This window comes from Myotis yumanensis, unplaced genomic scaffold (genome assembly GCF_028538775.1).
Source record: "Myotis yumanensis isolate MYYU_CA2020_CCGP unplaced genomic scaffold, mMyoYum1.0.hap1 SCAF_7, whole genome shotgun sequence".
Classification (NCBI taxonomy): Eukaryota; Metazoa; Chordata; class Mammalia; order Chiroptera; family Vespertilionidae; genus Myotis; species Myotis yumanensis.
In genome coordinates this window covers 69,696,484-69,723,179 of record NW_027223758.1, presented here as the reverse complement: position 1 = coordinate 69,723,179, position 26,696 = coordinate 69,696,484, and the positions used below count along the sequence as shown (strand labels likewise).

Below are 26,696 nucleotides of genomic sequence, written 5' to 3'. Positions count from 1 at the left end.
CCCTTCTTAACGGGGCCCGGCTCCGCCCCGCCCCCGGCCCGCCCCCACCCCGCCCAGGCCCCGCCCCCGGCCCGCTCCAGGCCCCGCCCCGCCTCGCTGTCCCCAGCTGTGCTTTTCCTGGAATTCAGGCCCAGCAATGGGAACAAACACAGGGCCCCTCAGCGCCTCGGGGGGGCCCCCCCAAACACTGGCCCTGGGACTTGGGGTTGCAGCCACCTGCGGGCTCAGGCTCCAGCCTCCAGGCGCGGCTCTGCTGCCTGGGTGCGTCCAGAGTGCCAGGCCCGAGCTGGAATCTGGGAGCCCGTGAGCATCACAAACCTTGTGGGGCTTGCCCTCTACCCGGGCTAGACCCGCGCTCATCACGTAATCACACAACACGAGTGTGTAATTAGGGAGCTGTCTGGGGACCACCCGTGGCCTGCAGGTCGGGGAAGCTTGTCTGAGGACCTGAAGGAGTGTGCCAGGTGAAGGGAGTGGAGTGGAGGAGGGAAGCCGGAGAATGTTCACATTGTGCCCCGCTGTAATGACAAAAACATGGGAACCCCAAGGGCCCGTCCACCGCGAGTGGGCAAATAACTCTGGAATACTCACGCCACAGAATAGAATTCAGCAGTGACACTGAATGAACTTCAGTTGCAAACAGCACCACATCGATCTAAGAAACAGTGTGGAGTGAAAAAGTCGCACAAAACTACATGGGCCATGATGTAACTCATAGAATGTATAATAAAAGCAAAACCAAAAATATGCATGTTTAGACACATGTATTTGGGAGAAAATGTTTTAAATCAAGGGAAAGAGAGAAAGAAACTGAAGAAGAGTGGTTATCACAACTCAGGAGAGGGGAGGAGCATACAGGTACATTCAGGTTACCAGTCATGTTCCAGTGCTTGGGTGGGATGGTGGTTTCATTTCATTTCATTATCTATACTAATAAAAGGGTAATATGCTAATTAGACCAGGAGACTTTCTGGACATCCTTCCGGACAAAGCCATGGTGACTGGGCCAAGGCAGAGGCGGTTAGGGGCCATTAGGCCAGGAGGGGAGGGCAGTTGGGGGAGAACAGGCCAGCAGTGGGGGGCAGTTGGGGCGATCAGGCTGGCAAGGGGGGCAGTAGGGGGCAAGGAGGCCGGCAGGCAGAGTGGTTAGGGGAGATCAGGCAGGCAGGCAGGTGAGTGGTTAGGAGCCAGCGGTTCCAGATTGCAAGAGGGATGTCCGACTGCCGGTTTAGGCGTGATCCCCCGACATCCCCCGAGGGGTCCCAGATTGGAGAGGGTGCAGGCCAGGCTGAGGGACACCCCACCCCCATGCACAAAATTTGTACACAGGACCACTAGTATTATAAATAAACTGATAACAAATAAGGAGAAAAGAGAGGGCTGGGGAGTGGAGGACAAGCGGCTAGAAAATCTGGTGAGAACTAGGTCACTATGGGACAGAGTGAGGCCTTTCCCCTGAGCGTGCTGTGGAGGGTTTCAAATGGAGGCAAGACAGGATCTGTTATGGGGTAGGGGACTGAGTCATGAAAAAGTACGTCACAGAATGTTACAATGTTATAGAGTAAAGGGTTACGGAATGTGTTGAGGGGGAAAATGAGACATGAGAAATTGAATGTGCTCGGAGGGAGGGGGATGTATGAGGAAGAATTGTGTTGCCAGGATATGAGGATTGTGTATGTGCTGGGAGGAGGTACTGACGTATGGAGGGGGGTTGCAGGGTTAGGAACCATGGAAGAAAAATTGCTAGACTGTCTTAGACCAGTCAGGTGTGACTCTGTTTACCCCCCCCCCCCCCCCTTTGTGCTTATGAACTTTCTGTGAGCTTCTAAGGTAACACTGTTTTGCTATAAAAATCATAATGCACACTTGCTCTTTGCCACATGCCGCGAGGCTTCCCAGAGGGGGAAGGTATGGGCTGTGGTCAGCTGGCCAGCTTAATAAAAAGGCTTTCAAATTTAAATTCTGAGTCTGTGGTCTATCTCGTTGAGCCAACCCATAACAGATCAAACTTTTATTTGGAAACAATAGTCTCAAAGTGTGGCCAGGAATCATCAGCATCGATGTCACCAGGGAGCTGACTACACCTGCTGACTCTCAGACCCTCCCCACACCTACTGAGCTGGAATCTATCTTTTAACACGATTCCCAAGTGGCTGGGCTGCTGTGTCACGGGAAAGGGGCCGCCAGAGTGGGTCTGCCTCGGGCACGTGTGGGTTCTTGGCTACATGTGGGAAACACTTCACAAGTCCAGGGGATTTTGAGGAGACAGTGAAACAAAGGAAGGGCTTGGGGTAGAAGCAGCAGCAGGAGAGAACCTAGGGGTGCCCTGCGTTAGCCCTAGAAACATTCTAGGGAAGAAGTGAGTCCAGGCGGGCTGCTCTGGCTCATTGAAAAGTCAGAGAGAAGGGGCCCAGGAGACTGGCTCAGGGGTGAGCCCGGGACCAGCTGCGCTGCCCTTTGCTCCCCTGGTTGCAAGTCTCCTGGGGACCCTCAGAGTGTAGGAGAGAACAGGAAAGATGCATGCTGGAAAATGAAGAAAGGCATGGCGTGCTCCAGAGAGAGCCCTCGCTGGGTCTTTGTCTGTTTTCTAAAGATGGGGATTTTAGGGGAGATCTTAGGGGGGGATCTAATAGAATATTCATCAGCTTTATGCCCATGTGCCAAAATGAGACTTATTCCCTTAGCTTCATCTGTCCTTGGGTGTGGTTGGCACGAACGGCATTTATTGGATTTCTGTTATCTGTCTCCCTGAGTAGGCTGATTTGAGCTACTTAGCCTCTGGTTGGGAGAAGTGTAACCATTTATTACTGTGTCCTTGGTTAGGGAAGATAGGCCTTTACTCGGTGGCTGTAAACCGATTCTTCCGGCACACTGTGGAAACCAGAGTGTTTTGCTAAGACCCTTTCCTGGCTCTCTGTGCTACCCAGGATAAACCATACAGCTCTACTCACTGAGACATGCTTGGAGCAGGTACTCTGAGAAGCACTTTATAAGCACCATCCCATTTCATCTTTACCGCAATATCGTGAAGTAGGAAAGTAGGAAGTGATCTCATTTTACAGGTGAGAACACTAAGGCTCCGAGAAAAGAGCAGCCTGCTTGGTACCTGTGCTGCAAGTGGCAGCTGGGATTTGCATTTGAGCCTGACTCTAGAACAGGGGTGGGCAACCCCTGGCACACCAGTAACTTTTGCTAGCACGTGAAAACCTCTCTTATAATCTTCCATTTACAATTTTTTTCTTAATATCGACTTTTTTATTTTTCAGATAAATTCAGTGTAGGTGCATCTTAGATAAATAAATAATTTTACATAACAAGTTATCTTAAAGACCATAGACATGGATTGACGAGAGAGGGGAAGAGCAATTTCTCTGCCTTAACTCTCCCTGCCTTCCTAGATCCGACCAGTGTTTTGGTTTCATCCACATATGCTTGTGAATCTTTGTTCTCAGTGATGAATTTTGTTAAGTCTCGTAATAGGAGTAGCCTGATGGATGAAAGTAGTAGCTCGTGCATATCTCTGAAGGTCAGGAAATATAAACCTGATGTAAAATCTCTGTCATCAGTGATGCAGCAGCAAAAGTCCCACTGAAAATATCAAACGGAGTCATAAAGTTTTCTGTCAGACTATCAGTGTACATGTATACATTAAAAAATAAAAGTATTTTTCATCATCATATACTGTGTTTTTGTTGCTCGAATGAATTTTATTATTTCTTCAAGGTTCTTCACATATGTACACCTTAAGAGATATCAAGTAGACGTAACATGTTCTCAAAAAATTAGGGTTGGCACGCAGAAGAATTTTGAGTCAGAGATTTTGCTGGTTTTGGCACGCACTCACAAAAAGGTTGCCCACCCCTGCTCTAGAACCTTCATTGCCTCCCCAGCCCCTGCCATGACATTCAAGTTCCTCTCCAACATCAGTCCCTTCACTTTTCAGCACAGTCCTCACACACTGGCCAACCTGGATGACGTGCTGGTCCATTCAAGGTGACATGCGTTCTTTGCTATTCCTTCCACTGTGACAGGGAGTCTAATCTTCCTGTTCTACCTTGGCTGGAAGAGTAACTTGTTTGCCTGATAGACTGTGGTGAACCTGACATTTCTGGACTTTGAGTCTAGGTCATAAGAAGCCTTGCCGCTTCCACTGGGGCCTCTCGAACATTCTCTCTGGGAACCCTGAGTCGCAATGTGAGAAGTCCCCACTGGAGAATCCACATGCAGTCCCTCCCTGGGCTGCCCAGTTGAGCGCGGCCTTCCCGCCGCCCCCACCAAGAGACCAGACACACACGTTAGCGAAGCCATGTTGGACCAGAACAGCAGCCGCCTGACCCCACCCCACATTCCTGACCTGCAGATATAATGTAATAGAACGGCTATTAATTGAAGTCATTAAGTCTTGGGATAGGCTGTTAGGCAGCAGTAGATAATAGGAGTGCTGGTTAATATCCCCCACTCCCGCCCCAATCACAGTGGAACCTCATTCCTCCAACGCCTCCCACCTTGAGCAATTCGCTTCTCAACCTGACAACCCTTTTGTGCTGATGCCGTATGATCAGTCACCCATCTCTCAGGTGACAAAGGAGAGAACCGCGAATATGAGTCAGTTTACCACTGCTAAAATCTCAGGATATGTGCTGTGAATATTTTAGTGTTTTTTTGCTTTTGCTGCTGCTTATAATTATTGTTAAGTTTTCACTTTGTACTGAACATTTCCTTTCCTTTTTGTTAAATTTTCATTTCATGTCCTTTTTGTTTTTACATGTTTATTTATAGATTAAACAGTACAATAGGCATGTACTGTATATGTGAAAGGTTGAAACAGGGGGCCTGGAATGGATTCACTCGGGGGCCTGGAACGGATTCATTCGATTTACATTATTTTAATGGGAAAAAATTATTCAGTTTTCGAACAGAATTAAGTTCGAGAAATGAGGTTCTACTGTACTTTTGTTAAAATTGCCTGAAAATTCTGTGGGTACAGAAACCACAAACTGATAAGCAGAGAAAAGGAAAGAGGACGAAGCAACTGAAAGCTTGGAGCCAGTTCCCCTCCCGCCATGGGCCTCTTCCCCAAACAGCTTCCCCCCAGAGGCTGCTGGGAAGTTTGCTGCTTGGGTGTGCGTGGCAGTGACTCCTACCCCACATGCCTGGGGCTGGCCTTCGCAGACCCTCAGCTGCAAGCACTTGAACACATACAGAAACAAGATGAAAACACAGAAAACCCCAAATCCCAGATGGGCAATGATGTGGGGAGACACCCTGTAAGGGTGCCCTCAGTGGCCTGCAGGGGGGTATTCCAGGGCCTTCCCTGGGCTTGGGCAGTTGCCGGCTCCGTCAGCACTGGGCCTTGTGGGAAGCACTTGGGGTCATATACCTGCCAGCCCAGGCCAGAGACCTGGCTCTTCTGGTTGGCACCCTGCGTGTAGCCCGTCTGCAGAGACAGGAGGAGTTGTCACAGTTGTTGGTCCCCAGCTTGGCATCACAGATGTGCCGCTGGGTCCTGGGAGCCATTGTGCCCACCTGCTGGCACACTTGTTGGTGCCCATTGGCAGGCTGAGGATGAATGGCCCATGGGTGGCAGGCTATGGTTCTTGGGTCACGCAGATGTCTTCTCGTGCCATATGCTGTCTTCCTGACTGGCTGGCACATGTTGGTGCCCATCTGGAGCCCAGTGACGCACTGGCCCGCCTTCATGGTGGCATCATCCAAGTTCCATCGCTGCTTCCCCGAGTACTTGATGCCGATGTCCACGCCACTCTGCAGAGCCAGACGAGACACCTGCACCTGCTTCATGTTTCCACTCTCAAGGTCCTGAGCTTGAACAGGTCCACGGAGTTCGTGCCAGAGCTGACCGTGGTCTAGATGAAGTTGGAGAGATTTACTAGCTGGTGCCAGGTTGCATGGAGCGGTTGATCGTGGGGGCTGAGTTGGGCAGGAGCTTACCCACGAGTGTGCATAGAATAATTCCATCCTTCAGACCCTTCCGGAAGTTGGGACCCACAGACAGGCCCTCCATCCAGCTGCAGAGCTTCGCCTCCTCCTGCGGGTCCTGTTTGGACAGGAGCCAGTTCTTGACCTCGCCGAAAGCCCGCAGGAGAACCCCTTATTGAACTGCATGGAGCTCAACTACCATGTGATGACTTGGCATGTGTGTACATTGCGGAAGGATTTCCCCATCGAGTTAACACACCCATCACCTCACATATCTACCTCTTTTGGGAGGGGGTAAAAACACTTCAGTTTTGCTCTTAGCAAATTTTAATTATACAATAGTGTTATCAACCAACTATACCAGTCACCATGTTGTACGTGAGATCCTCAGATCTTATCCATTTGACAACTGTAAATAAGTCCTTTATTCAACTCTCCTCAATTACTCAGTTTTGAGTGCGTCACCTGGTTCCTGCCAGGACCCTGGGTGACACAGGCTGGTCTTGAACTTCTCCACACCAGTACACAGTGGGCCAATATCTACAGAGTTGGAGGAGGAATGGAGAGAGATGCCTGGGCTCTCTCCGACCTAACACTTTCCAATGCATCATCCACACAGTATTATTCACATGTGAAGATGGGAGAGATACATTCTCAAATTCTAACACAGGAATTCTAACTCTCACATAATCCTTCCTAAAAAAAAAATCTATTGTCATCATCTTCTGTGTATTGGAGAGTCATGTCCCTTGTCTAACTGTGCCAGTCAGGTAGATGGTCTTCAAAGATAAGACAGGGTCCGATGATCCCTGATCTCCAGTCCTGACCCAGGCCTGGTGGAGAGCAGGAGCTTGTTATGTATTGTTGGGATGAAGGATGTCATTGGGCAATTCAGGTCATTGGCCCGCAGCTCCTGAGATATATGGGAAGCCCTCACCTGAGTGTGACCTGTGTCCAGTCCTGTGCAGGGCTCAGGCTGTGTTGGGTCAAGGGAGGGCAAGTAGATACATAAGGAAAAGGATTTTAAGACACAGGCAAATTATTCCGTCCCCACCCCACACACGCATACAGAGCATGTGTCACAGTAACAGCTACTACTGCTCAAGTTGGTCGCCAGGAGAAGGGATTTGCATAATCTCATCTAGTCCTCCCAGCAGCCCTGTGAGGCACCATGATCAGCCCCATTCGCTGGTGAAGAAACCAAGGCTCAAAGTGGTCACGGCTAGTGAGAGATGAAGCAGGAATGTGGGTGTGAATAAGCCAGACGTCAGCGCCTGTGCTCTTGACCTCTGTCAGTATCCAGGAGAAAGCATGGAAGGTCGGACAGCGGCCAGGTCTGCGGGCAGAGCCCTGGGCAGGCACGCGCCCCTGAGTTTGCACCACCTAAAGGTGGGTCACTTCATTCACTCAGCACACAGCTCCCTAGGTTGGCCCTGCACCAGGCACCGAGGGTGTGGAGAAAACCCCCGCTCTCCAGTTGGTTTGTTCCCGGTGCAGCGGGGAGTCAGCGCCACTGATGTGCTACAATATGACAAAGGTCAGCAAGTATGTCTTCCTCCTTGTTCTGTTGTTTTCCTCTGCAAACCTCCTGGCAAGTGGTTGGGAAATCAAGGGTTGCAAACGCAAATGCTGACAGAGTAAGCATGGAATGCAGACAGTTTGGAGTCTGTGACCTGGGACAAGTTCTCTGAGCTCAAATTCCTCATCTGTTAAGAGGGGATAACACATATAATACCAAGCTCATAGGTTAACACATAGACATACCTAACTCATAGGATAATTCACATATATACCTAACTCATAGGATAACCCACATATATACCTAGCTTAGGGATAACCCACATCCATACCTAGCTCATGGGGTAACATATGTAGGTGTATGTGGTCCAGATTTTGCCCCTGGCCCTGTGGACTCCAGAATAACTAAGGTCTCTGCTGATTCTGATCTTCTAGGATAGCTGAATAGAAGGGAGGGATGTCAAATTTATCAGACAGGCCTAGGATCAGTTGCACACAACACAAAATCCTATCTAATAAAAGACAAAAAGGGTAATTAACCGTACCTCCGCTACGCTTCCCATTGGCTAATCAGGGTGATATGCAAATTAACTGCCAACCAAGATGGCGGCCGGCAGCCACGCAGCTGAAGCGAGCAGGAGGCTTGCTTGCTCCAGTGATGGAGGAAGCCAAGGTTCCTTGCCTGCCGCTGCCTGGCTCTGAGCTCTGAAAGCAACTAAGTTTCAATTATAGAAGCTAAACAAACCCCAGATACCTGCTTTCTGCCAGCCGCGGCCTCAGAGCTGGGAGCGCCAGTGACAGCAACAATGTTTCAATTATAGAAGGTAAATAAATCCCAGAATAAAAAGAAAAAAGAAAAAAAGGAGAGGCTGGGAGCTTCAGTCCCGGCCAGCCTGAAAATGGCCCTCAGCCCCTCACCCAGACTGGCCAGGCACCCCAGTGGGGGCCCCCACCCTGAAGGGGGTGTGACCAGCTGCAAAAAGCCATCAGCCCCTCACCCAGGCTGGCTAGGCACCCCAGCAGGACCCCCACCCTGATCCGGGACACCCTTCAGGGCAAACCAGCCGGCCCCCACCCATGCACCAGGCCTCTATCCTATATAATAAAAGGGTAATATGCAAACTGACCCTAACAGCAGAAAGACTGGGAATGACTGGTCACTATGACACACACTGCTCAATGCAGGAGCTGCCCTCTGGTGGTCAGGGCGCTCTCACAGGGGGCAGCTCTGCTCAGCCACAAGCCAGGCTGATGGCTGCCAGTACAGCGGTGGTGGTGGGAGCCTCTCCCACCTCCTCAGCAGCGCTAAGGATGTCTGACTGCAGCTTAGGTCTGCTCCCCGCTGGCAAGTGGACATCCCCTGAGGGCTCCTGGGCTGCCAGAGGGATGTCTGATTGCCATCTTAGGCCCAATCCCCTGGGGAGCAGGCTTAAGCCAGCAGGTGGTCATCCCCCGAGGAGTCCCAGACTGCAAGAGGGCATAAGCCGGGCTGAGGGACCCCTCCCCCCAAGTGCACAAATTTTTGTGCACCGGGCCTCTAATCCTATATAATAAAACCCTAATATACAAATTGACCGCATGGCAGAACTGTGACGCACACTGACCACCAGGGGGCGGACGCTCAAAGCAAGAGCTGTCCCCTGTTGGTCAGTGTGCTCCCACAGGGTGAGCACCGCTCAGCCAGAAGCCCGGATCACAGCTGGCAGTGCAGTGGTGGTGGCGGGGCCTCTCCCACCTCCACTGCAGGCGGGCAGTATGGAGCGGGGGGTCCCGGACTGCGAGAGCCCCAGACTAGGAGAGGCATGTCTGATTGCTGGCTTAGTCCTGATCCCACCCCCCAACCCACCCCATGCACTGGCCATCACATCAACTGCCCAGAGAGCAGAGTAGAAGAAGAGCTTTCTTCTCCTCCTCCTCCTCCTCCTCCTCCTCCTCCTCCTCCTCCTCCTCCTTCTCCTTTTTAGCTTTTTTCTTTTAAAGATACTTCCCAATTTCCTCACAACAAATTCCACTTATATAGTCACATGGCTACACCTAATTATGAAGGAGACTGGAAAATGCCTTGAGGCTGGAAAGCAAGGGAGCTAGCTTTTTTTTTTTTTTTTAGCTAGATAGAGGAAGTGGATAGTAGATATTGGAAGTCAACTAGCCATTTCTGCCACATCAAAGATGTGGCGTGTGAGAAGGGTGTGTGGATGGTGGAGGGATGTCACAGGCAGCCAGACTCTGCCATTCACCTCTCTTCTGCCTCATAACTTTCTGACTAAGAAATGAAGAGAACAAGACAGAAAGATGCCATCTGAATATAACAATGATAGCAACAACTTCCTAAGGACCTATCTATTCCGGGCCCTGAGCTGAGCCATGGGTGAACATGACCTCCGATTTCCATCTTCCGGCCTCTTGCCTGAGTGAGCCTCTGCAGTGGTGGGGAGGGTCATGTCCTGCCTGTGTCAGCTGTTCCCAGATAGGTAACCAACCGGCCCTTCCATTTTCAGTTCTGCCTCGAACTCAGTCTTGGGAGGTTCCTGGCCTCTCCAATCCCTGAGTCTTTCTAAGGATCTTAAATTGTGGATCTGATGGCTCCCCTTGAACATTCAGGTTTCAATTTATTGGGTTTCTTTCTTTAAAAAAAAAAAGTATTGATTTCAGAGAGAAAGGGAGAGGGAAGAGAGACAGAAACATCAATGATGAGAGGGAATCATTGATCAGCTGCCACCTGCAGGTCCCACTGGGGATTCAACCTGCAGCCTGAGCATGTGCCCTGACCGGAATCAAACCAGGAATCAAACCGTGACCTCCTGGTTCATAGGTCAATGCTCAACCACTGAGCAACACTGGCTGGGCAATTTCTTGTTTGTTTGTTTTTTTAATTTTACTTTCTTGTTTAAAGTATTACAAATAGTAGTACATATGTCTCCTTTTTTCCCCCATTGACCTTCCCCCGGCCTCCCCTTCCCCCCCCCCCCACACACATATGCCCTTACCACCCCCCCGCCCCAGTGTCTTGTGTCCATTGGTTATGCTTATATGCATGCATATAAGTCCTTCGATTGATCTCTTACCCCCTCCAACACTCCCCAGCCTTCCCGCTGTAATTTGACAGTCTGTTTGATGCTTCTCTGCCTCTGTATCTATCTTTTTGTTCATTAGGTTATAATGTTCTTTATTATCCATAAATGAGTGAGATCATGTGGTCTTTTTCTTTCACTTCCTGGCTTATTTCACTTCGCATAATGCTCTCCAGTTCCATCCATGCTGTTGCAAATGGTAAGGATTCCTTCTTTTTTACAGCAGCATAGTATTCCATTGTGTAGATGTACCACAGTTTTCTAATCCACTCATCTGCTGATGGACATTTAGGCTGTTTCCAAATCTTAGCTATTGTAAATTGTGCTGCTATGAACATAGGGGTGCATATATCCTTTCTGATTGGTGTTTCTGGTTTCTTGGGATATATTCCTAGAAGTGATATTACTGGGTCAAATGGCAGTTCCATTTTTAAATTTTTGAGGAAACACCATACTGTTTTCCACAATGGCTGCACCAGTCTGCATTCCCACCAGCAGTGCACAAGGGTTCCTTTTTCTCCACATCCTCTCCAGCACTTGTCATTTGTTGATTTGTTGATGATAGCCATTCTGACAGGTGTGAGGTGGTACCTCATTGTTGTTTTGATTTGCATCTCTCGGATGATTAGTGGCTTTGAGCATGTTTTCATATGTCTCTTGGCTTTCTGAATGTCCTCTTTCAAAAAGTGTCTATTTAGGTCCTTTGCCCACTTTTTTATTGGGTTGTTTATCTTCCTTTTGTTAAGTTGTATGAGTTCCCTGTAAATGTTGGAGATTAAACTCTTATCGGAGATAACATTGGCAAATATGTTCTCCCATGCAGTGGGCTTTCTTGTTGTTTTGTTGATGTTTTCTTTTGCTGTGCAGAGCTTTTTATTTTGATGTAGACTCATTTGTTTATTTTCTCTTTAGTCTCTCTTGCCCTAGGAGCTGTGTCTGTAACGATATTGCTACGACATATGTCTGCGATTTTGCTGCCTATGGAATCTTGTAGGGTTTTTATGGTTTCCCCATCATACATTCAAGTCCTTTAAGCCATTTTGAGTTTGTTTTTGTGTATGGTGTAAGTTGGTGATCTAGTTTCATTTTTTTGCATGTATCTGACCAAATTTCCCAGCACCATTTATTAAAGAGGCTGTTTTGACTCCATTGTATGCTCTTGCCTCCTTTGTCAAATATTAATTGAGTATAATGGCTTGGGTCAATTTCTGGGTCCTCTATTCTGTTCCATTGGTCTATGCCAGTACCAGGTAGTTTTGAGAACTGTGGCTTGGTAATATAGTTTGATGTCTGGTATTGAATTTCTTGGGTTTTTTAAATCAGTCCCCACTCACCATCTGCTTTCCAGCTTTCAGAATTTGGTTGACTTCTTTTATATGCTGTTATTTCTTCACATATTCTCTTTGTCCCGGTAGATAGATGTGCATTTAAAAAAATGCCTTTATATCATTTTATTGGAATCTCAGAGAACAGTGAAGATAAATAAGTGTGTTTGGGCAACGTTTAACCAGCAGCCTCCCACCTGGGTTCTTGACGGTGGGGGTGGGGGGGGCCTCAGCGTTTATGTGGATTGTAGGGCATTCCAAGCCTGACCCCTCCTTCCTCACCCAGCTCAGGAGCCCCTGGGACCCTCAGCACACGGGCTGTGTCTCCCTCTGGGAGCCCAGGCATGTTTCTCTCCCGCCTCCTCCGCCCAGCCCTGCCTCAGGGTTCTTTGCACCCAGACAGGACTGGGCAGGCCTGTGGCAGGTGAATATGAGTTCCTGGTGAGGATCATTCCTGAGAAGTCAGGTCTCCCGTGTGGGGCCTTGTGAGTTAGAATTTGAAGTTGAGGATGAGAGCCAGACATTTCAAACTTGGAATATCAGAGTCAATTTCCCTGCACGGGGCTATTCAACCCTGTTTACAATGGAGTCCAAAGTCAACACGCAAGGGCAAAGCCTCATGGGGTTGGTCGCTCTTGTCCTTGCAAACCCCTCCAGCAGGTGCCTGGTTCTAAGCAGGTGCCGGGTTGGGCACAGACAGACTGCTGCTCGGTGAAGGCGACACAGCCAGCATCTCCTCCCGTGTCTTGGTCAGGTGCCTGCAGGAGATCCTGATGTTGAGAAGCCGTGCTGTGCGAACTATGTACTTCTTCAGATCCTGGATCTCGATCCTCAGTGGGCTGGGAGCTCACGATGCTCACGGGGAGAGGCACATGGTCCCGTTTCCAGGCTGCCTGCCATCCCGGTGTGGTGGGGGTGAGGAGCTTGCTGGGGTGCAGGACTTTCCGTGCCAAAACTGTTGTGGGCGGCGGGAGCAGCTCCAGGGGTTCAGCAACCTCGGTTCTCGAGTTCTGGCTGGGAAAGAATTCAGGGCCAAGACTCAAACTGTAAGAGAACTTTTATTTAGAAAATCACAGAAGAGGAAGAAGTAATTCATAGAAGAAATGGGCTGAGGAAACAAATGGCAGAGGTCAAGGAAGGGCCCCTGGAGCTTAGAAGTGAGGAAGGTAAAGGTGACTCCCCTGGGGGGAAGAGGAGGGGAACGGAAAGGTGCTGGGCCCTCTGTCCTTAGGGTTTTTAGGGTGGAGATTTTAGGGGAGGGTCCAGGGGAAGATCTTAATAGAATACTCTGCCACTTCCCAGGTGTGTCTCCACTGATTGGTTGGCCGGCGCCAGGGCAGGGGGTCATTATCCAATGTGGTTGGTCCTGTGTCAGCCTTGGGCTTGCTTGTCTGGTTTTGCTGCTTTTCTGGGCTTGGAGCTGAAATACTACTGAGGCCTAGATGTTATCTCTAGGGAGGAAAAGTTAGGGGTCCATGACCAGCTAGGGGAGGAAAGGGCACCCTGGGGGTGAGGTCTCACCCTACCATTGTCCTTTGCTAGGCACCCAGGGCTTTCTTGCTCTGTTCATGTCTGTCTAACTGCCTTTCCACAAAACCAGGATAGTTCCTGTCAAACCAGGCTGGTCACCCTAGGAGAGGGCCTGTCACAACAGGCTGGCTTCTCACATACCCTCCTAGGCATGTCCGTGTTGCAAAGGCAGCTTAAAATGATAATTCTGTGCTGTTTAACCCCTACCCTACCATCCCACCTCGCTTAGCAAGGTGCCTGGGCCTGAACCCCAGCTCCAACACCCACCAGCCGGAAGCAAGTCACTTCACCTCCTTCTGCCTCTGTTTCCTTATCTATAAAATGGGAGGACGAATAAGAAGTTCTACCCCATAGGTTTATTGTAAAAACCAAGTTGTTGCTATCATTGTTATATTCAGATGGCATCTTTCTGTCTTGTTCTCTTCATTTCTTAGTCAGAAAGTTATGAGGCAGAAGAGAGGTGAATGGCAGAGTCTGGCTGCCTGTGACATCCCTCCACCATCCACACACCCTTCTCACACCCTTAACAGATGTAAAGCACTTAGAATATATTCAGGCTATGATCCCCCCCTTACCTAAAACCCCGATGTCTTGGGATCCCCCATGAGCTGTGGGATTTTGAGAGTTTGGGGGTTTTAGAAAGCAAATGCCATAGCCTATATAATAAAAGGCTAATATGCAAATCAACCAAACGGTGGAACAACTGATCACTATGATACGCACTGACCACCAGGGGGCAGACGCTCAATGCAGGAGCTGCCCCCTGGTGGTCAGTGCACTCCCACAGGGGGCGTGCTGCTCAGCCAGAAGCCAGGCTCACATCTGGCGAACGCAGCAGCAGTGGTGGGAGCCTCTCCTGCCTCTGCAACAACTCTAGGGATGTCCGACTGCCGGCTTAGGCCCACTCCCCGTGGATATCCCCTGAGGGCTCCTGGACTGTAAGAGGGCACAGGCTGGGCTCAGGGCCGCGCCACCCCCCAAGTGCATGAATTTTGTGCACTGGGCCTCTAGTGTTAAATAACAGCAGTGGGGTCTGGGTTAGCCTCCCAGTAACTAGACTCATTCATATTTATGCAGAGATTAATGTCTGAATATTCATACATCTGTTCAAGTTAGGTTTTGGCCACCAAAGGAGTTCCAGTGCTGAACGGAGATTATTTTGTCCAGAATGTTTTGGCCTCAAGTGCGGGGCAGTGTGTGGATGTGTGTGAGGGTTGGCTGTTATTGTCATTTCTTGCACATGGATTCACTCCTGGGAGAGTTACGTTTGTTGAAGCTGCGGGCAGTAAACAAGGGAGGGTTAGAACAGAAGCAGCAGAGAGCCTAGGCGGGGCTGCTTTGGCTCACTGGGAAGTCAGAGAAAAGGGGGCCTTGGAGACAGGGTCAGGGGGTGAGCCCGGGACGAGCTGCTGCTGCCCATTGCTCCCCTGGTTGCACATCTTGTGGGGACCCCTGGAGTTTAGGAGATGCAGGCCTGGGTGTGCTTCTGGGAGGTAGAAGCACCTGGAATCATTTCTTTCTTTTTTTTTTTTTATAATATGTTTTTATTATTGATTTTAGAAAGAGAAGAAGCGGGGGGAACATCTATGTGAGAGGGTCACATTGATTGGCTGCCTCCTGCACACCCCCTCCTGGGGATCGAGTGCTGACCTGGAATCGAGCTGGTGACCTCTCGGTGCAAGGGACCGAGCTCAACCAACCTAGCCACGCTGGCCAGGGCTGGAATCACTTCCTAAGGACAACTCAGAACTTTGGTGCCCGAGGCCCCTGTGGGTTCGGGGAATTCTCTTTCGGCACCAACAGCTCTGAACAGCCTTTGAAGACTGAGGAGACAGTCTCTTTGCCTTTCTCTGCGCAGGCCTTTCAGTTTAGTGACATCTTCCTGTCCCTCTCGATGTGGTGCTGGTGGGGGAGGTCATGGCTGGGAGTGGTTAGGAGAGGGGTGGTTGCAAATTCAAGTCTCCAAGAGTTCCTCCTAGTACCAGCTGGGGAGCCAGCAGCCCCCAGTGGGTGAGCGGGACATAAGCTGTGGAGAAGGGTGAGCAAGCCCTGTTCCTGGTAAAGTTGGTATGGGTTCCAGGTAGTGGTCTGGGTGGATGAGACAGTGGAGCCAAAGAGAGGTTTGTGACCCCCGAGGAGCCCCTGGGAGTCCACAAACATCCTGCACTTGCAGAAAAGTGTGCAGGCGGGAGTCTGGGTGCCTCCTTAGTTGGGGTGCGTGCTTTCTGAGCCCTCCAGGAAAGGCATGGTGGCTGCTGGAGTTCAGGAGTCAGAGTGGCTATGAGAGGGGAGGAGGAGCCCAGGCACAGGGAAAGGGCTCATCTCTCATCTCAAACCTGCGTGCACACCTCAGAGTTCCCTCCAGCCCTCCCACAGGGACCTTCCTGGTGCAGTGACCTCATCATGGGATTATTTTGCAAGTACATTTCTTCCAGGATTTGATTGTCTGGGAGGGGAAATTGGTTCCTGTTTTTTTTGTGTGTGCTTTTTTTTAGCTGAATTTTGCAATCAAGGACATGGGCCCTTTCCCAAGAGGGAGAGCGAGGAGAAGGACTAGGGCCAGCCTTGCCCCGCAGGCACACAGGTGTGCCTTGGGGAGGGAGCCTTAGGTTGCCTTTTGGGCATTTCTAAGAACTGTGGAACCCAAGAGAAGGTATGGACTCCCCGCTCCTCTGCTGTTCACCTCTTGGGGTACCCCTTCTTCCTCTTTTTTTTTTTTTTAAGAATAGAAAACCAAGATCACTGGGCAGCCCCCTGCTGGGTCCCTCAACAGGGAGATGCTGGGAGAAGGCCTGCGGGAGCGATAAAGAGTCCTGACCATGAGCTCTGGCCGCCCAAGCCAGATAAAGGGCAGGGAGGAGCCCAGATCCCGGGCCCCACAGGTCTGCCCAGCTGACCTGTCCACCAGCTTCAGGCCCCTTCAAGGAGGCAGCAAAAGCACCTGAGGTACCAGATGTAGGGCTCAGACCCTCCACTTCTCAGAAGTGCAGAGCTTTGAGTTCCCTCTCAATTGTGTCCTCATCTATATGATAGGGAAGTAAGCTCACAGGGCTATTGTGAAAGTCAAGTGAGATTAATATGTACTTGGCCCCGGAGCCCATGTCTCCAATAAATGATGTTGTATATTTGCATTGTTGTCTTGGGTCTCTATTTTTATTTTATTTTACTTTATTTTTATTACTAGAGGCCCAGTGCACAAATTCATGCACCAGTGGGGTCCCTTGGCCTGGCCTGTGGGATCAGGCTGAAACCAGGTCTCCCACATCCCCTGAGGGGTCCTGGATTGCAAGAGGGCAGAGGCTAGGCCGAGGGACCCCACTGGTGCATGACTGAAGAGGGACCAGAGAGGTTGGCCAACCGGGGAGGAACCACGGGAGGACTCCAGGGCATGTCTGGCCCTTCTCACTCAGTCTGCCCCCTGGTGGTCAGTGCACATCATAGCGAGCAGTTGAGCGGCCTTAGCATATCATTAGCCTATTAGGCTTTGATTGGTTGAACAGATGACCGGACAACTGGATACTTAGCATATTAGGCTTTAAAAATTTTTTTTTATTTTTTATTTTTTAAATTGTTTTGTTTTGTTTTTGTTTTTTAATATATTTTATTGACTTTTTACAGAGAGGAAGGGAGAGGAATAGAGAGTTAGAAACATAGATGAGAGAGAAACATTGATCAGCTGCCTCCTGCACACCCCCTACTGGGGATGTGCCCGCAACCAAGGTACATGCCCTTGACCGGAATCAAACCTGGGACCCTTCAGTCCGCAGGCTGACACTCTATCCACTGAGCCAAACCGGTTAGGGCTAGGCTTTTATTATATAGGATTATTTTGTTAGTCGTCACCCGAGGATATTTTTCCATTGATTTTTACAGAAAGTGGAAGGGGGTGGGGAGGACACATTGATTGGTTACCCTCCTGCACACACCTACAACCGAGGTACATGCCCTTGACCAGAATTGAACCTGGGACCCTTCATTTGCTCTATCCACTGAGCCAAACAAGTTGGGGCTCTATTCTTTTTAAAAAATTATTCTAACAACTTTAGTGAGATAAAATTCACATGATTTTTCAACTGGTGTGCTGCAAGAGTTTTTTAAACATGCAATACCTGACTATTTAGTCAGAGGCACTGATCTCTTTTCCTTTAGATTGTCAAATTTAAAAAAAGACAACAGCTAACACAACAATAGCATCCAGTGTGAACGCCCTGTCTTGACCCATATATATAGGTCATAATAGAATTGCATCTTATTGCTCATGTTGCATAATAAGGTTATGTCTGATTGGTTAATTCTTGGAACCAAAAAAAAAAAACTCCTTTATATATTAGTATATAGGCTCCTGATTTTTATTTTTTATTTTTTAAAAATATATTTTATTGATTTTTTACAGAGAGGAAGGGAGAGAGATAGAGAGTTAGAAACATCGATGGGAGAGAAACATCGACCAGCTGCCTCCTGCACATCCCCCACGGGGGATGTGCCCGCAACCCAGGTACATGCCCTTGACCGGATTCGAACCCGGGACCCTTCAGTCCGCAGGCCGACGCTCTATCCACTGAGCCAAACTGGTTTTGGCATAGGCTCCTGATTTTTAAAAATTGATTTCAGAGAGGAAGAGAGAGGGTGAGAAAGATAGAAACAACAATGATGAGAGAGAATCATTGATTGACTGCCTCCTGCATGCCCCCCACTGGGGATCGAGGCTGCAACTGGGGCATGTGGCCGGACAGGGAATCGAACTGCAGCCTCTTGGTTCATAGGTCAATGCTCAACCACTGAGCCATACTTGCCGGGCTAGGCACCTGATTTTTTAAAAACTCACTTTGGAGCAAAAAGGGTAGGTAATTATTATTATTATTTTTAAAATAAATCAATCAAAATTATACCTACTCTTTTGTCATATCGGCAAAACATACATTTTTTTTTTGGTGTGCTGCAGAATTTTAATAATTAGTTTATGTGTGCCATGAGATGAAAAAGGTTGAAAATCCCTCATCTAAAGTATACAAGTTATTACTAGGTTTATCAATTTTGGAACTTTCTCATCATCCCCCCAAAAACATCTGTGCCCATTAGTAGTCATTCACTGGCCTCTCACCGATCTCCCCCGCCCAGCACATGGTAATCGCCTGTTCACCTCTGTCTCTATGGACTTGCCTATTCTGGACAATCCATGGAATGGGATTAAATCAAATCAGAAATCATACAAAGTCGTTTGTAACTGGCTCGTTTCACTTTTTATGATTTCAAAGTCCGTCCATGTTGTGGCAGGAATTAGTACTTTATTCCCTTTTTATTGCCAAGTAATATTACATTGTGTTGACACACCACTTTTAATATATTCGTTCATCAATTGGTGGGCTCTTGGGTTGTTTCCACCTTTGGTTCTTATGAATAAACTGCTGTGAACATTTGTGTATAGACATAGATTTTTTGTTTTTCTTGGGTCTATGTCTAGGAGTGGAACTGCTGGATCACATGGGAACTCTAATTTTAGCCTTTGAGGAACTGCCAGACTGTTTTCCAAAGCCTCTGCACCACTTTACCATCCCCCAGCAAAGCATGAGGGCTCCCATTTCTCCACATCCCCACCAGCACTTGGGGGTTGTCTGCAGAGTATTTCACTACAGTTTTGAGTTGCATTTCCTTGATGTCTAATGTCATCTTTTTCAATGGGATCACTTTATATCCAGGAACAGATAAATGCTGGGACACCCAATTCCCAATATGAAAACTTAACTTGTCCCAAAGAAAGAAGAGAACCTCACATTTCGTAAAGTGACTTTTCCACAAGCAAATTAACTATTTCCCAGTTTGGGGGCATCGAGAAGTTTCCAATCTTCAAACGTCTCTAATAATTATAAACTGGTTGTCACATGGAAAATGCCCATGGTAAGTGAACAAAAGCAGAATAAAAAGATGCTCAGTTTAGTCATCTAAGGTGAAGAAAATATATTTGTTAACCCATCCAACTGTGTTTCGAGCACCACCCTGTGCTAAGCCCTTGCTAGCTTACTTATGGACAAAGTCTGGAAGGAGTCAGGATGGGGTGACAGATACCCCATCCTTCCTACCTCTGTGTCTCAAATTCTCTGGATCGTTGTTATGTTGCCTTGGCAATGATAAAACCAAGGGGAAGGAGGGAAAATTATTGATCTAAGGATGACAGAAGAAACTTTTCTTGAGCCAAATCCTCAAAGCTATCATTTCATGGAATCTCCACACAACCTCTGGGTGGGCAGTAATAATAATAGCTGATATTATGGCACGTAGTGTGTGTCTGGCACTGTTCCAGCAGTAAGATACTATTATTGTCCCCATTTTACAGATGAGGAAACTGAGGCTAGGTGAGGAGATGCCCTTCTGTTTTAGTGGTCTGTCTTTCCATGTTACTAACACACGTGCAGAGCTATATACTACACTCAGGTCCACATCTGCACCCTTGGACACACATATATGCACTCACATACAGGACCGCTCACTTCCACACATGCACGAGAACACGTGTGTCCACATGGACTACATGCAGATATATACCCATGTGCACACAGGCCATTTAGAACATACATGTAGGAAAGTGGTGCAGATAAAGGGGAAAAGTCCAACTCTTGCCTCTTCCCTGCACCTTCAAAGCACCATTGGTTGCTGGCAGGTGTGTATAGGACTGGGTGGGGCGTGGACAGGTGGCTATAGGCTCAAAGGGCCAGGATGACCTTGCACTAAAACCTCAGGGCCACCCACTAACTTCCAAATGGGGCAATAGCAACTAAGGGGCCTCATCTGCTTGGCAAACCCCCAGCCAGAGGCCTGAACTGAGCACCCACAGCACGCCCAACTCTGTGCCAGGGGCACCAGGGGCTGTTCAAAAGAAGGCATGACCCAGGTCATCCAGGGGCCCCCAGGGGGGTGAGAAGAGAAGATTCACACCCTGTGGCCTCTCAAGGAGGCAGAATGGCATACTGGTCAACAGCAAGCCTTTTAGTGACAGATTAGAATCCTGATCCTACCATTTAGTCTGTGTGATCTGGGCAAGTTAGTTACTTGATTGGTGCCTCAGTTTTCCCATCTGTAAAATGGGGAAAGTTCTAACACCTACCTCTTAGGGTTGCTGCTTAACAAGTACTACATAAGTATGTGTTTGTAAAATAAGCTGCTTTAGGCCAAGGGGGTGTGGGAAAGTGGGGAGGAGGGACAAGCACTGAGTAGAAAGAACTGTCTCAGGCCCCTGGTCCTGCATCCCACTAGCTGGATCACCTTGGACAAGTCACACAGTCTCTCTGAACCTCGGTTCCTCATTTGTAGACTTTGTACAAATCATTCTTAATCACTACAGAAGTATCTATTGAGGACCTACTATGTGCCAGCCATCGTCCCAGGCGTGGAGAATACAGCGGCAAGTAAGCCAATGGCCCCTGCTTGCAGGGAGCCCAGGGTCAGAGGAAGGATGGAATTATGCATCTGGTACATAGTAGGTGCCCAATTAATGCTCCTCTATTTGTTCCTTTTCTACTATTGTAGAGTCAAAGCATCAATATTATAGAGAGAAGGGGGGCGGGGGGCCGAAGTATTCTATCACCCAGAATACCACCACCCCTAACAAAACTACTGGCTTCATGGTTGCCAATCTCATAAGCCAGTGCAGGGCCTGGCTCATGGTAAGATGCTCAACAACACATTTTGACTAATCGGTACGTTACATTTTTGATCAGCAGAAAAAAGGTAATTGCACTTTAGCATATTCACGCGATGGAAAGCAACACAAGCAATCGTGGCCACCCTCCTGCACCCAGGGGCTTTTCTCTTCTTTGGGACCAGTAACATTTCCCACTGAGGCTCAGAGAGGTCAAGTCGCTTACCAAAGGTCACACAGACAGAAATGCAAAGAGCTAGCTCCAGAAGTCAGCTCTTTTATTCACTCTTTCGGGCTGTGGGACGCACCCAGGGATGACCAGGGGGGCTTTGGCACGATGACCTGGCTGTTTCTATCCATCGCAGCCTGCCCTCACCCCTGACAGCCAGGCCCAGGAACAAAGGATACCTACCAGGCTCTTGGCTTGCCTTGATGGGGTCTCTTTTGAGTCCCAGCCACCCCTCATTCTTACCCTGGGAACCTTGGGAAGCCTGCTTCTCTCCAGGGGGCAAAGCACTAGAGGTCGTTTGTGATGTCTGGTGCCCTCTAGTGGGCAAAAAGAGAAGAACCTCTAGTCTAGATCCTCGGGGATCTGGGAGCCAGGATTGGAGTCAGCTGCTCCCACTGCTAATGAGGGTTGCCCCCCAGGAGCACTTACACGTGCAGACACGTTTACACCTGCTCTAGTGTAATTCCCGCAATACGTCTGTCAGGGTGGGAATCATTGTTACCACTTGACAAACACAATCTGGGAGACCTGGGAAAACGACCTTCCATGGCGGAGCCAGGAGTCAGCCCTGGCGCTCAGAGGAGGAAGCCAGCATCATCAGGAAGGCCTCCTGCGCAGGAGCTGGCCTGCACGTTGGGCGCAGAGGTGGACTGGCCCTGAGGCTGATGAAGCTCAGGGCGCTTCCCTTGCACGTCCCGGTCCTAGACCTGGCGGGACTCTCAATGCAATCACGTGGGCACATGTTTTATGAAATCTACAAATTAAGACACTTTAGTTGCAGTGGTTAAGATCACCGTCTCTACTTCAGTGACTAGGACAATGTCTTCAGATAGAGGGGGACGGATAGGTACTAACAAATAAACGATGTGTTTAATAAACCGTGTTAAATGAAAGGTGATAGATGAGACCGTGAAGGGGCAGGTAGAGCAATCCGAGGAAGGGCAGGACTTGGGTGAGTGCTTCTTACGCAGCCCAGGAGCGCCCCCCACAGACACAGACGGGCCATTCCCAGGCCAGAGGTGGTCCTGACTGCCAGGGTGAGAAACCGGGGCTTAGTTGGCAGGCCCTGGGGAGCTACGGGAGGTTTTAGGTCAGAGGAAGGATTCGAGCGTAACTGTCAATTAAGCAAGAGTTGAAGGTCGATCAGAGGACAGGGCTCAGTGGCCTGTACCAGGCGGGCTCAGATAAAGCCGTCCTCACCCAGCTCCGCCACAGAGCTGGTGCTCAGGTGATGTGATCACAGGGGTGCGCTCCATTGGGGTGCCCTTTGGGGAGAAATGACTTCAGAAGGCCCCTGCCAGGGTGTCTGCAGGTCCCTGGGAGGGAGAGTCCGGGCTAGGAGGGTCCAAATGCCGCGGTGGGTATTCAGCCTGGATTCCCTCAACACCCTTGTGTGCCCAGCCCACTGTGGGGAGAGGTTGGGGCCCTGCCCAGGCCAGGCAGGGGTCATACAGGTGTGAGGGTCCTAGCATTGCAGCATGTCCCAGTCCCTTGCTGTGAGGTGGCGTGGCTACCACAGAAGAGGATGTTGAAGCTGGCTAGGCAGAGGTAGACCCATGCAAACCCAGCTGCCTCCTTTGCGAGGCTCCCAGCCAGCTGTTCCCTCTCTTCCCTGGGTCCAGAACACCCCAGCTACCATTTATTTAGCACTTGTTTTGTGCTACGACCGCTGTTAAGCACCTTCAGGTCTTGTCCTCATTATTCCTCCAGCAACCCCGTGAGTGAGAGGAATGGCTACTATTTTTATTTTACAGATGAGGGCGTGGAGAGCCCAGAGAGGTGGAGTTACTTACCTGAGGTCACAGAGCAGTAAGTGGTAGAAGTAAGATTAAACCCAGACGCCACAGGCTCCCTGAGTCCCCAGCTGTCCAGCCTCCTCTTCTGGCCCAAGTCCGAGTGGAGAAGCTCAGCCCGGCCAGCAGAGGGAGGTATGACCTCAAAGGTAAGTCCTGCTTCCCAGGGATCAGGCCAACAGCGTCCTCGCTGCTGGGAACAGCCGGCTCCCACTCCGGCATGATTTGAACTATCTGGCCTCAGTCCCAGGTCCTGGTGGGGTTGGGGCCCATGGAGAGGTGTGCAGAGAAATAGTAAACACAGCCCTCAAGTGAGGTGAGCCGATGGCTCACAGAGGAGGAAACGCAATGGCCTTTAGCATATAAAAGGCACTCACTCCTCGTAAGACCTGTGTCAAATGCACAGCGAGCAGGCACTTTGTAATCCCTCACACGGGCAGTGAGATGGGCGAGGGCGAAGGGACGGGTCCTCGCCCTCAGGCATTGCTGGCGGGCTTAAATCGTGTGGCATTAGCACCTGTGGAAGGCCACCTGGTGATATCTATCAGCATTACAAGCACACAGGCTTGCAACAGAAACGCATAGTCCACTCATCAAACGCCTGTGCGAGGCCTGCTCTTTGTCACACGAAAGCCCCCAGCCACATGTGGCTACTGAGCACCTGCGATGAGCTGTCAGTGTGAAACACACACCGGATTGTGTTAGTGTGGGGGAAAAAAGCAAAATAACTCCTTAATAACCTGTTCATATTGATGATGTGGTAAAATAATATTTTTGATTGATTTGGTTACATAATTGTAAGTTAATTCCACCTGTGTCTTTTTTAAAAAAATATATTTTATTGATTTTTTACAGAGAGGAAGGGAGAGAGATAGAGAGTTAGAAACATCGATAGAGAGAAACATCGATCAGCCGCCTCCTGCACATCTCCCACTGGGGATGTGCCCGAAACCCAGCTCCATGCCCTTGACCGGAATTGAACCTGGGACCCTTGAGTCCGCAGGTCGACGCTCTATCCACTGAGCCAAACCGGTTTCGGCGCACCTGTGTCTTTTTATGTTTTAAATGTGTCTGCTAGAAAAATTTAAATTACATATGTGGCTTGATTTGCGGCTCGTATGATATTTTTTATGGTGGTAACACACACAACATCAACTTGATCATGTTAACCATGTCTAACTCCACAGAGCCGTGGCATTAAGCCCACCCACGTTGCTGCGCCACCACCACGCTCCATCTCCAGAACTTCTTCCTAACCCCAAACGGAGGGTCTGTACCCATCCAACCAGAGCCCCATCCCCTCCTTCTCCCGGGCCCTGCTAACCACCTTCCACTCTGTCTCTTGTCGTGCTCAGGCTGCCAAAAAGCCCCGCTTCCCTCGCCAGGGAGGCTGGGAAATGCAGACTAGCTGTGTGTCCAGGAAGCAGAGGAAAGGGCTGCCAGTCTCTGCCACTCTGGCCCCGTCCCCTGCTGATGCCCATGGAGGCACACACCTACTGTGCGCTCAGCCCACAGGGCGGCTCAGTGAGAGCAAGGACCTTGGCTCACTTGCATTTTCCAGATTCTCTTCTGTAAAATGGGGATGTTAACAACAATCACTTCTTCCTGCTGATGTGGTGGTGGTGGATGCGTCTGACTTCATAAAGAAATGGATGACACTGTCCCTGCCCTCAGAGTGTTAATAACTGGGGAAAACAAGAACTTAAGACATGCGCCCCACCCCAGGGAGACTGTCAGGGTTGTGTTAACTGGGCAGGGGCAGCGATCAGAGGGGCTGCCCCAGGAGAGGGCCTGTGGGCGAGCTTGGCAGCTGCTGAGCAGAATCAGAACAGACCTGAGGGCTAGTGTGGCACGGCCGGGAGGAGGAACAGCACGTGCAAAGGGGTGGATTGCAGGGTCCTGTACCCCAGTATTTAAAGCAGAAATTCCCACGGGGTGGGCTGTTGGCTGAGCTGGGAGCGGACACACACTTACCTGCATGTTCCTTGGCAAAATGGATTTGAAAAAGAAAAGAAAAAGAATGAGAGATTGAGCCTGGCCAGTGTGGCTCAGTGACCCATGAACCAGGAGGTGAAGGTTTAATTCCTGGTCGAGGCACATGCCCGGTTGCAGGCTCAATCCTTGGTGAGGGGCGTGCAGGAGGCAGATGATCAAGTTCTCTCACTCTCCCTTCCTCTCTCTGAAAGCAATAAAAACATTTTTTTAATAATAAAAAAGAAGGAACTCTTACCTTAAAAAAAAAAAAAAAAAGAATGAGAGATTGAAAACGGTTTATTGGGGAGAAAAGTAGTTCAGGCTCAAGACAACCATCCCTGCAGCCTCTGGCTCCCTCCCCACCCATTCCCGGGCCCTGATGCAAGGCTGGCTGGGAGAAGGTACTTCTCTGGGGGCAGAAGGTGTGTATTTCTTTAAGCTGAGGGCCTGCTGGCTTGAGACTAAAGCCTACCCCATTCTTGCCTGGGTGCCAAATCTACGTGAGGCTTAAATATACCACAGCCTTGACGGCATGCCTTAGCCATGCTAATGTTTTCCATGCTCCTTGAATTCTCCCCTCAAGATACATTCTGTTATTGACCCCATTTTCCAGATAAATCAACTGAGGATCAGAGAGGTTGATAAATCAACTGTGGCTTGCCCACGGCCACACAGCCAGGCAAGGGTGAATCTGACTGATTTCATTGCCTTACCCTGGGTCTGGGGTGTAGACAGAGCAGGCAGAGGTTTAGGACAGCAAAGAAGAATGTTCCAGAGGGTATGAGGTTTAGAGTGAAAGGCCATATGGCACAGTGGTTACCTGCTCGGCTCAGGAGTCAGACTTTGGGGAGGTTTGTTACAGCAGCATGACCCAGCTTGTACTGATGGATACGAATCATGAAAAACTAAGCTACATGTCCTTAAAAAGGTTACGGCTTACCATCTTCCTTTTAGAAGTGCCACTTAAATTTTTTTTTTTAATTTTGGAAAAATACACACAACATAAAGTTTGCCATCTCAACATTTTTAAACGTGCGGTTCAGTGGCATTAGGGCATTCACACCATTGTGTACCGTCACCATCATCCATCCACAGAACTCTCTTCATCTTGCTGAACGGAAACCCTGTGCCATTAAACAGCTCTGCAGCCCCTCCCCAGCCCTGACAAGCCCCCTCTCACTTCCTGTGCCTGTGACGGGGCTGCTCCAGGCCCCTCATAAGTGGAATCACACGGCACTTGTTCTTTTGTGTCCGGCCTATTTCACTCAGCGCAATATCCTCGAGGCGCATCCATGTTGTAACATGTGCCAGACTTCCCTTCCTTTTCAGTCTGAGTAATAGTCCATGGCACACATAGAAGCACCGCATGTTGCGTATCCTGTCATCCACCCATGGACACGGGCTGCTCCCACCTTTGCGCTGCCGTGAACGTGAGTGTGCACACACCCAGGGCGGCATTTTTAAACGAAGTCGTTGGAGGGAGAGGCCCTGCCCAAGAAGCCAGGACCCCCGGCTCCAGGCGGGACCACCCGCTCCTGTGCAGTGTTGGGCACACCACTTTCTGCACCTGATCCGCGCTGTCCTCCCGGCCACTGCCTGCCTCACAGCACAGGGATGAGACCGAGTGAGGCTCGGGTATGAAGCCACGAGGGACTGTTATTGTTATTACTCAGTGGGGTGAGGGCA

The 26,696-nt window shown here is 49.6% G+C and overlaps 1 pseudogene; it reads right to left on the bottom strand.

Annotated features, from left to right (window-relative positions):
* Positions 1-5,176: 5,176 nt before the first annotated feature.
* On the bottom strand, positions 5,177-25,016 carry LOC139013509 (calponin-2 pseudogene; annotated as a pseudogene).
* Between the last annotated feature and the right edge of the window lie 1,680 nt (positions 25,017-26,696).